Raw genomic sequence first — 12286 nt, 5'->3', positions numbered from 1 at the left:
TGTGAAGAAGTTTGAACATTTGTACACTATTCCTAGGGATGTAATCTGGAGCAAGCACTATACAGAATACTATAGAGGATTGTCACAAAAATTTCTTTTAAACACAACAGAACTAGAGAGAGAGTATGGCAGGTAAGGCGCTTGCCTTGATCGCTGCCAACCTGGATTCAATCCCCAGCACCCCATAGGGTCTCCCAAGCCCACCCCTGGAGCACAGAGGCAGAAGTAAGCCCTGAGCACTGCCAGGTATGGCCCAAAAACAAAAAGTAAAAAATACAAAGGCACTAACATATGATCTAGAAATCCATGCTATGTATACATCAAAAAAGATTGAAAGCAGCTGTATCTTGAAGAGATAAATCTGCACTCCGTTTAGAGAACATTATTCACAATAGAATAAACATGGTAACAACCTAAATGTCCACCGATGAATAAAAAGATCAGCAAAATACGGAAAATAAATAAAATGGACTGTCATCCAGCCTTCAAAAGGGAAGAAAATCAAGACAGGGAAGGTAGCTCAGCTGACCGAAGGGCCTGCCTGGCAGAGCAGATAGTTCAGCAGGCTGGAAGTCATGCCCGGCAGACACAGGGTTCCAGGTTCGAACCCCAGCACCAGGCAACTTGCTTAACAACACTCAGTGTATACAGGGAGACCTCCGAATACCACGGGGGAGCCCCCACCCTCAAAAAAAGACCAACAATGTCAGTATCCTGCCAATCTTGTGAACCTTTTCTGAGATAAGCCATCAGTGAAAAACAAAGACTTGCATGGTTCTACTTCTAAGAAAAAGCTGGGAGAATCCAACTGATAGAAAAATGCTTGGGGAAGTTGGGATGGGAGGCTGCTGTTCTCCACAAATAAGCTTTCATTCCTCTAAAACAAATGAGTTCTGGGGCTCTTCTCTGCAATACTCTGCCTGTACTTTGCAATACTGCATTCAGCACTTAAGCATTTATTAAGAAGGTAGAGCTCAAGTTACATATTCTGAGAATAAGTTTTAAAGACAATATAACCACAAAGCAGAAGAATGAAAACATATTTTACCAGTTAGAGTACTTCAAAATAATAACACTTACAGTTAATGAGGGTAAGTCATCCCAAACTTTGATCATGAATTATTACAAATGAAAGAAAATGATTTGGATATATGGACCAAAATTTACAAAATGCGTAGCCGTTTTACATTGTGATCATGTCATAATGTAGCACTGCACTGCACTGTCCTCCCGTTGTTCATCAATTTGCTCAAGCGGGCCCAGTAAAATCTCCGTTGTGAGACTTGTTGTTACTGTGTTTGGCATATTGAATATTTCACGGGTAGCTTGCCAGGCTTTGCCATTCGGGCGAGATACTCTCGGTAGCTTGCCACACTCTCCGAGAGGGGCAGAGGAATTGAACTAGGCTCACGGCCAGGCCGGCACACAAAGCAAACACCCTACCACTGTGCTATCGCTCCAGTCCATGTAATAATGTAATTAAAAAAAGATGTAACCAAATTAATTGTCTGAAAAAATCTGTTGCATCACCTAGACTGTAAAAAGATGAAATAAAAACAGATTTAAAGAAAAGAGCTTTGACAAGCACATGCAGAAGAGTGAAATGAGAAGACCACTACCTAACACCATACACAAAAGTCAATACAGAGACTTGGCTGTAACATCTGAAGTCATCGAAGAATTGGAAGAAAACTGGTGATTCACTCCTTGACACTGGCTTTAGAGACCTGCTGGGAGGGGCTGGAGAGACAGTTGCCTGGTACATGCCAAGCCCCAGTTCAATCCCCAGAACCACATATGGATCCCTGACCACCACCAGGAGTGACCCCTTGAGTACAGGAGTAAACGTTGAGCACTGCTGGGTGTATCCCCCAAACAAACAAAAAACAGAGGTGTGCTTGGGGCCTCAACACCAACAGTTAGGTTAAAAAAAAAAAGCAAAAGTAAAGAGATGGGACTAGATCAAATTAAAAAGCTTTTGCAGAGAAAAATAAAGTGGCCCCTAACCAGACATCCTACTGGAGGAGAGAATGTATCTGCATGTTAGATCTACAAATGTACAATATCCAAAATCTACAAAGAACACATACATGTAACAGTTTTTTTAAAAAAAAACCTCAAATAACGCCATTAAATAATGGGCAGAAGAAAAGAATAAATACTTCTCCAAAGAAGACATTCAGAAGGCCAACAGACACGTGGAAAGATGTTTGCCTCTTTTCATTAGGCAAGTGTGACTCCAAACAAGCTATGACTTCACAACTGTGAGAATAATGTGCTCCAGAAGACAGGAAGTAACAAGCACTGGAGAGACTGTGAAAAGAGGAACTGTATCCTCCGGTTGTGGGGAATGTACACTGGGACAGCCAGTCTGGCACAAAGGATAAGTCGCTTCACACACAGGAACCCCAGCCTCTATCCCCAGAACCCAAGGGTCCCCAAGAACCAGCAAGAGGGAATCCTGAGCACTGTCTATGTGCCCCCACAATAAAATAAAACAAGAGCAGAGGGGAAGCTACTCTTCTATTACATCTGATCCCTGGAAGTATGAAAGGCCCTTGGCAGGGAAAGATGAGAAACGCTTTCTCTCTCGGAGCCTGGAGAACGATCCCAAACTGGTAAGCAACTCCTCTACACTGAACTTGATGACATACATTTTTAACTTCATATGTGAAAAATCCTGGGGTACTCTTATGACCCCATCCACTCAGATCACGACAGAGAAACTTCAGTTTAGAGGTGGGGTCAAAGGTCACATGATTTGCCACAGGCACTGAGTTCTTAAAAACCACGTTCCAGACTGAGGACGAGAGGACTTGGGGACCATTGGATTTGCTCTTAGTCCAGGTTACCAGCACTGCTCCAGGGGCGGAGGAATCGAACTCGGGTCGGCCATGTTGGCTGCGTGCAAGGCAGACGCCCTACCCGCTGTGCTATCACTCCAGCACTTTGGTTATAGCACTAAAATAGCTGTACTTGATTCTAACACAAGCCCTCTAGGGACCTGGGCCTGGGGGGCCTTGGTACTGGAAGTCCTGGTTATGCCTCCAAAGATGCTTGCTGAAGCCTCTGTCTGCAAAGGAGCACTTTCCCATGGGAAGGGGCGTGGGTGGGGCCCTCATTCTAACTGACAAGAAAACAGCCCAATCTCTAGAACGCTTATCCAGGCCACATTCTCTCAAGAGGCATTGTACAGAGAAACACCGTGACCTGGAGAGACAAGAGAGAGAACACAAATGTGAAGGAGGAGGGCTAGAGCAATTATTGAAAACCAGTCCCCTCCTCCTAGACCATAATAAAGGCATAAAAATGAAACAAAACATCTCAAAACCCCATGTGAAACCGAAAATTTCCACCTGCCACAAAGGAGCTGTTAAAATCGGTTCATTATTTCACCTAGGATAAGCTTTATTGTGAAAGTATTTCAGTCAGTATTTCAGCTTTTCCCCGGTAGATTACTTCAAGCATCATTTATAGAAAAATTATTAAATGCAAGACAATTCAATGTGTGATAGGAACAACATGTGAAAGTTATATTCCACAGTTCAGCAGTAACTCTAGTCCCTAGAAATAATTCTGAAATGGATATTGAATGCAGAAAACACTTGATAAATATTAGCTATTATTATTATCTACATTAGTGTTATTATTCTTAGCCTTCAGAGTTCAGATTTAATATGTCAATAGAGCTTAACATGCCAACTTACAAGCTAACAGTATATAAGTATTATAGTCATTCCTAACTAGTGAAAAAGTAATATAGTTCTTGAACTTTTAGAGGCACTCCATAAACATTTGATATAAAAATGTTCATACACTTGATATGCTTTTGGTGGACAGGAAGAGACTGGGTTTTTGAAGAATAAGAATTAACTTTAAGTAAATAGGAACTAAGCATGGCACGTGTGCTTTATATTTTCTGCATTTTCCCATGCTTTTATGCACTCCACTGCTTATTCACATGGTCACATACTCAGTCTCCCTGTACCTTGCTACTCAGCCTGCCACAGAATGCACCACCATCTGTTTTCAATATTGGGGACAGTCTGTATTTCTTAGGGGTGTGAAGTTCCCTTGAAAACCACTGAAACACATGCTGAAACCTGATCTAGATGCTTTTCTTAGGTGTCTTCATGATAACCTGATGGTTACAACTGTGTTGATGATTTCCAAAGTATGAATTGTGATTAATCAACGGGTTTTGAATCCAATTAGCAAAGTGTACCCAAAATTGTGCTTAATAAAAATTGTCAATTAGTGTAAAGAGCGATAGCACAGTGGTAGGGCATTTGCCTTGCGCGCAGCCAGCCCGGCCGACCCGGGTTCAATTCCTCTGCCTGTCTCTGAGAGACCGGCAAGCTACCAAGAGTGTCTCGCCCACCCAGCAAAGCGTGGCAAGCTCCCCGTGACATCTTCGACATGCCAAACAAGTCTCATGATGGAGATGTTACTGGGCCCGCTCGAACAAATCGATGAATAACGGGAGGACCGTGATACTGTGATTTTCAAAGATATTACAGTCATAAAAATAAATATAGATATGTAAAAATTTTGTTCCTTTTTCTTTTTTGAAATTTTGTTTCAATTCCATATAGCACAGATATATGTTGTATGTGATTAGGGCCATGAGTAAAAGCATGCATATTTTATTGTATACCATGGTCAAAAAATTAAACACTGAACACATATAGTAAAATAAATTTTTCCATATTGGTAAGTCTTCTTGAAGAAGCAGTTTAAGTTCTTATAACCAAGAATGGCACCTGATTTTTATTAAGTTCCTATTCTATGAGTACTGTGATATATGGTCTAATTAGCACTGTATCACTGTCCTCCCGTTGTTCATCGATTTGCTCGAGCGGGAACCAGTAATATCTCCATTGTGAGACTTATTGTTACTGTTTTTGGTATATCAAATACACCACGGGGAGCTTGCCAGGCACTGCTGTGTGGGCAGGATACTCTCAGTAGCTTGCTGGGCTCTCTGAGAGGGACAGAGGAATCAAACCTGGGTCAGCCACCTGCAAGGCAAATGCCCTACCGGCTGTGCTATCAATCCATCCCATACGGTCAATTAACAACATAAATAATTAGCACATAATCCTAACCTGACCACATCTCTCCAAAATGCCATTTTGCCAAAGGAGGAGAAATGGTCCTACAGACTGGGTCAGGTTTAAAAGATTTTTGTTCCTCTGTAGGTCTTATGATAATCTTGGAGAAATGGAGAATCACAAATCTAGTGGTGGCCCCCTAGAGTATTTCTCTTTCAATATGGAGAAGACAAGTAAAATTTTCTTTTGAGTATTTTGGAAGCACAATGAAAGCCAATGTGTCTGGAGAATATAACAATGGAGAGGATGCTGAGAAGGCATAACTGGGAACTAGACTGTCTAAGGTTTGAACTGATTCCAGCGGAAGTGAGAGGTAAGTTCTGAGTCAGGAGAGTACTACAATGTAAGAATGCATCTTTAGGAAATTCTCCCTCACCCCCGGTGGGAAAGTAAGATGCAGGAGGGCAATACTAGACTGTAACTGGTGCATGGTCCAGACAACAGGTGAAGATGCCTTAGCTTCAAGTTACTACATAAGAGGTGTCAAAAAAGATATATCCTAAATGTACTCTGAAAATTGATATGTCTGAGCTTCCTGTGGAATAATTGAGGATGATTCATAAGCGTCTGTACCCAGGAGCAGGTGAATTACAGTATACGGAAGTATTATTTGCTGAGATAGAGAAGTCATGGGGTCTGAGGATATCAGTTTAGAGGAGAGTAATATAATAGTTCAGTCAAAGCCATATGAAAAATGCAAACCTAAATGGAAACTCACTCACCCAGAGACAGACACCAGCTACCAAATGAAAAGGCAAATGGAGACGAACACTGAGAACATACTAGAGATGCTTATCTTGACTGGATGAGTCAAGAACAGGAGTGGAAGAAGGGGGTCCATGATGAGGTAGGAGGAGAACTTCCAGGTGAATATGACGGTGTGGAAGTCATTCAGAGCAGGACTTCAGGAAGGAAGGTGAACATGCACAGAGAAAAGAATTTATGTGAAGTGATGATTGTATTACTGTAATCTTCATAAATATCCCACAACATACAGCATCATATTGAACACTTTAAATATATAGAATACCAAGCTCTCACAGAGCGGAATAGGCAACCTCCCCCCATCTACTGTTCTTCTGGGAGCCTAACAGTCACACCCATGAATCGCCTCTAGCACCACATAAGGTCATTAATGGCCATGATCCAGAGACTAATACAGAAATCTCGGAAGAGAGCCATAAGCTTTGCAGAGATGTCTCTAGGTCCTGTCTCATCCAGGACACCCCGGAAGGGAGCGGGTGAGATCAACATCTGCCCCAACAGAGCCCCACAAGCCAAAAGCCTCCAGAACCCAATTGTAGCCACACTCATGGTCGATCACCACAGGTTCGAGATGAGCCTCAGGCATGAGAATGAATCTGCTGAAAAACCCAAGTATGCGGGAGTTGTGACCAAAACCCCAGGCTCTCAAGAAGTCAGGATGGGCACCCTCCCCCCAATTTCCTGTTCTTCTGGGAGCCTGGCAGTCATGTCCATGAACTGCCTCTTGGTGCCATATAAGCTCATTAATGGCCATGACACAGACACAAAGAAATCTCGGAAGAGACCCACAAGCTGCAGAGATAGCTCCAGATCCCAAAGTCACCATACACTTAAAAATCTACCTCCAGCTCTATCACCGTATTTAACATTTTAGAATTCCCAGAGCAATATCTCATTCTCTAAGCCACTGATGTAGCAGGAATAGCACCCCAAATTTGATGGGGTGTAAAGTAGAAGGCAACCAATCTTGATCAAAAAACACACAAGGCTCAACCTGTTAGGAATCTCTTATACAAGAACCTAATGTCTACAGAATGAGATACAACAATCTTCACACACTTTCCTCTAAGGAAACATTTTTGGATCATTTTAGTAGATTATTCATAATAAACAATACAAAATAAATTATTTAGAATCTTAACTTTGGAGCAGGCTTGGGTGGTGGTGGGAAAATTCGAAATAATGGTGGTGGGAAGGTATAATAGTGGTGGGATCAGTGTTGAAATATGAATGTAATATATTATTGTGAACAACTTTATTAAAACAAATATTTTAAAATTTAAATATGTAGAATATTTACCGATCATTCCTTCATCAAGTTAAAAATTTAATAACACGTTATATATTGCACACTTTAGTTAAGAGTTACTTCTAATATTTTATTTTCCTTATAAATAGGCAGAACTGTGGACATGATTTCTAGTCTACTAATTTTCCAGTGATTACTATTTCTCTAAGGGGCCTGACTTCTATATTTGATGGTGACATAAACAAGTCTTGAAATGTCATTATAGATTAACTGTATACATAGAAATATTCCTTTGTTTAAAATGTAGGTAATATCAGCTATGTAGAATGTTAAATGAATTCGTTACAAGGAAAACTCAAAATTTACTATATATCCTGGTAAATATAAATTTAATGTATTTCTTAAGTGGTTAAAGACTTTGAAAATAATCACATTTTGTTGGGGGTGATAAGAGAGGAACTAATCAATATACAGAATTCATTGGATCAAATTTTCATTTTTTTTAGTTTCCTTTTTTCATTATTCTATTTGGGAGGACTAATATTTCATCATTTGTTATCTCTTTCATAAGATATTTTCCAGTACTAAAACTAAGAAAAGGTTTAGTATTTTTAAAATAACAAGACCCATTCTTGCATGCATTATCATATAGATCTCTTCAGCTCTCTGTCATAAATGTAAGGTACATATAATTGGATCATAGTGATCTTATGTCTCCCTATGTCTTGGAACGTTTTGCCATTTTATATTTCTAAAATGTATTTTATCACAGTTCATCAATTATTTCCATGTATGCTTTTAAAAACTATAAAAATAGGAGAACACTGTACTCACTTGAAAGGATAAAACTATCATGAAATAAATCATCATTCTTCAGTTTTCTTTTTCCATTATAGTACTCCATCATTTTTCAAAAAGATGGTTTTAAAAAACTAGAAAAAGTTTATAACCTGGTTTTACTTTTCATTTTAAAGACAGTTAACAATGCAGCTTCTTCCTTCCCATAATGGAAAATATATATACATATATATGAACATACATATATAAACATACATACAAGACACTTCACAGTTATTAGAAAAATGAGACTGTGAATGCAAAGAGACAGCAACACTCTGGATTCTAATGCTGAAGATGAAATTGATCATATAAGTGAAATATTGGGCCAGGAGCCTTCAGACAATGCTATCTGACAGATGAGCTTTTTCTCAAACTCAGAATCAATGTGCAACAATATAGTTCTAAAAACAAAAAGCAAATAGCCAGTTTTCTCATCCAGCCATTTAATAAGGACATCATTGTACATTTGATGATTTATGTTCAACTTACAGTCAAGGCACTGTGTTTATAATGGTGTTGACATTCATGGTTTCAGCTACACAATCATTTCACCTCACCAACACCAAAGTGCCCACAGCCCCAACCCCAGCCCCTGTGGCAAGTCCCGTCCACCTACTCCCTCGTATACGACAACAATATTCTATCTTTCAAGTGATGTGTAGGTATAAACTATCTGGTAGGGTGATACTGGCTATGACTAAAGCTTATTTCAATTTTCGATGATAATTTTTCACTGTTCCTTTATTCTTCTTTCCTTAATGTGTCTACAAAAAACGCTATTTAGAATAAAGGATAATCATCCATTAGAGTCCCCCCCCCCAATAAAATAGTAATGCTTTTTCCTGTTGTACTAAGAGGGAAGAAAAAATGAGATGAGGAAATGAAGATTCTCAAATATATGTTTAAGCACTATTTTTGGACTTCTGCCCTGAGGGGGAACAGAGAAATGGACAGTAGCCAGGGAGAGCTGTGGGCTTATGGGCTATTACTCCACAAACAATGCTGCTTAGTGCTACAACCCAGGACTGGGGAAGAGCGTCTACTTGACCCAGAAGAGTCTTTACTACAAATAGAGGCTGGGGTGGCCACAGCACAATGGCCCCTGATCCAAGCTGCCAGGTCCCCAAGGCACATCTCTGGGACTCTTACAACTGCCTAAGCACATTCAATTTCTCACAGGCACTTTTAATTTACATCAATGTACCATGACTTCTCCCCAGCCCCAGGAATGGCAGAAATAGAACCCATCCTGTGGTACAGTGAGCAGAGGCAGAAATATGCTCTAAATCTGCTCATATCCTCTCTGTCTGGTGACTATTGAGCACATCAAAAAACAGCATACTCATCACTATGGGTCCCTCCCTGCCTGTCCCTAGGCCTCTGGAAGATGGCGGCAACTGAACCACCAAGGGAAACAGGCCAAGGCACGAAACCTATTCCCATTTGGGGTGGTCCAGCGCTGGAAAACTAATGAGTAGTCTGGACGCATTTCTGCCAAAAGCCACTGGGTTCTGAACCCTGCCCCTGAGTCTCTGGGATCATGGTCGACAAGCAGCTTAATCAGCAATCAGAGGGCTCATTCATCTGAAGTCTAATAACATTTTTTTTAATTTTATTGAATCACCGTGAGATAGTTACAGACTTTCATGTTTGGGTTATAATCACACAATGATCAAACACCCATCCCTCCACCAGTGCACATTCCCCACCACAATATCTCCGGTATACCCCCCCTTTCCCACTCTCCCCCTGCCTCCATGGCAGACATGATTCCTCATAATCTCTCTCTACTTTTGGGCATTATGGTTTACAATACAGACCCTGAGAGGATATCATGTTTGGTCCTTTATCTACTTTCTGCACACATCTCCCATCCCGACTGATTCCTCCAGTCATCTTTTTCACATGGGGCCTTATCAGATGGGGGAGGAGTCGTCCCTCCACACCCTCCCCGCCCCTAAGAAACCCTGAGTTGCCACCCATAAACGAGCCCTCTGGCTGCTGATCGAGCTGCTTATTGGCCGTGATCCCAGAGACTCAGAAACAAAGCTCGGAACACAGTGGCTTTTGGCAGAAATCCCTCCAGATTTAATTATTAAAACTTCAGAATTCCAAAATTATGATATGTGTGGAGTTCGTGCCCAATTCAATCAGCTAATCAGTGGCTGAATAAATAGCAGTACTCCTACATTAAAAAAATCATGATATGCAATTCATAATCAGCAATAGAAAACAAATCATCTAATATTGTCTTTTCAGTAGATCTGAGTGTTGGGGTAAAATCCCAAATAATAATGTTGGGTTTGGTGTTGAAATATTGAATGTAATCAAACTAGAGAGAGAGTAACGTGGAAATCGTCTGCCACACAGGTAGGGGGAGTGTGTGGAATGGGGGGAATACTGGAGTTTTTGTTGGTGGAAAATGTGCACTGGTGAAGGATCGGGTGTTTCATCATTGTATGACCGAGACTTAGACCAAAAACTTTGTAACTGCCCTCATGGTGTTTCAATAAAAAAAAAAAAATTAATTTAAAAAGTTAAAAAAAAAAACAGCAGACAATGGAAATCTGTTTCTGTACAAGTCTGTGAGGTAGTTCAGGGATTGACTGGCTTTGTGCCCAAATAACACAAAAGCCAAAACTAACGTGTAAATAAGTCTTGGGGTAATTTGACGTTCCTGGTTAAATGTTTGAGGAGACTGAGCAAAAGTCTCCTCAGGATGTGGCACCTGGGAAAAATTAGTGGCCTGATGAAGAAATGAATCTAGCTAACCAGAAGATACTTTCTGTGTGATCATCATATAGTAAAAACAGCAGTAAATCAAGGCTGGGGGGAGAATAATCTAATTGTATGTGAATGTAAAAAAGTATGTGATGCTACTGACAGACAAACTGGTTGTTTTTCTAAATCTAGCCCTGTCCCACCCTGGCTTCTCCAAATGTTGATTCTATATGGATAGGTACTGCCAGAGCCTTCCTAGAAATATTACACCAAATGCAAATGCCCTGAAATATGACTGTTTTGCTGTAAAGGATTCATGCTACCCCAGAGACTGTCGTGGAGTGTGAGTTAGGCACTTTTCATTTTGGAACTGGCCACATCCCAAAGGAAATCCTTTCTTCTACTTCATAGGGTCTCCCTCCTGCTCTGGAGAAGTCCACATTCTCTCCTGAACGTGTTGCCTTTTCTCTCTCCCCTTTCAACAAAATTCCTTTACTTCACTAGAAGAAGGAGAATGTACATATATAATTTTCATTTTCAGACACAGGCATAGAACTACTAAAATCCTTGTAATTTTCCGAGTGACAAGATTAACCTGTGTGCTAATATTTGGAGTTTGACTCTAGTTCCTGGCACAGAATTCCTTAAAAACCCTTGTAATTCCTGAGAGCTAAAAGTGACACGAGTGTTTTACAACAAACTTCAAAATCCATTGCAATTTCTGGGGAAAGAGGAACATCTTTTACCTTAATAAGAAATTTGGGGAGGAGAGGGAAATCTGGAGGTGGAAGAGGAGGCCAAGGGGCAGTAATAGATGCCTTGGAGCAGCCTCCATGAGGCCTTTTAGCATGTTGGTGGCAAGGCAATGAGATGACTGCATCCATCAAGACCTTAAGAACCATCCAACTGTGTTCTAAATGTGTCCCACAGGGAATACGAAAAAAATATTCTGCATCACTGATCATCAGGGAAAGGTAAGCCAAAACAACAACGAGATATCACTTCACGTCATCGAGTCTGCACGTGGCAGAAAGAACAAAAATAACCAGTGTTGGTGTAGATGTGGGAGAAAAAAAAAAAACTCGGCCTCTGCTGGCAAGAATGTCACCCAATGCAATGCTTTTGGAAAACAATGTGGCCACTTTTCAAAAAACTAAGAATGAGGCTTCCATAGGACCCAGCAATTCCACTTCTTGGCATCTACTCCAAGGGCCCCAAAACCTCTCATCAGAAAAGACATTTGTGCTGCTATGTTCCTTGCAGCATTATTCGCTGGAAAACAACCCAAGCATCCAAGAACAGATGAATGGAATGGAGCAAATATAGTACATGTACACAATGACATACTCCCCGACTACAAGAAAAGACTAAACCACGCCATCTGCCACTGTGTGGACAGAAATGCAAAGCATCACACTGAAGAAGTCAGCCAGAAGCAGAAGGACAGAGACAGAAGGACACAGAAGGACTCCTCTCGTGTGTGGAATAGAAAGAAGCACAAGAGGGAACACAAACGGCCCCAAGCAATAAGATCTAGAAACTCGCCACAGAACTGGGCTCACTGTCATGGGGAGGCGGAGGGAGAGCTTGGGCCCAG

Source organism: Sorex fumeus, unplaced genomic scaffold (genome assembly GCF_029834395.1).
Source record: "Sorex fumeus unplaced genomic scaffold, SorFum_2.1 ptg000122l, whole genome shotgun sequence".
In the NCBI taxonomy this organism is placed as follows: Eukaryota; Metazoa; Chordata; class Mammalia; order Eulipotyphla; family Soricidae; genus Sorex; species Sorex fumeus.
The sequence above is the reverse complement of the archived record's forward strand: the minus strand, read 5'-3'. Positions refer to the sequence as shown.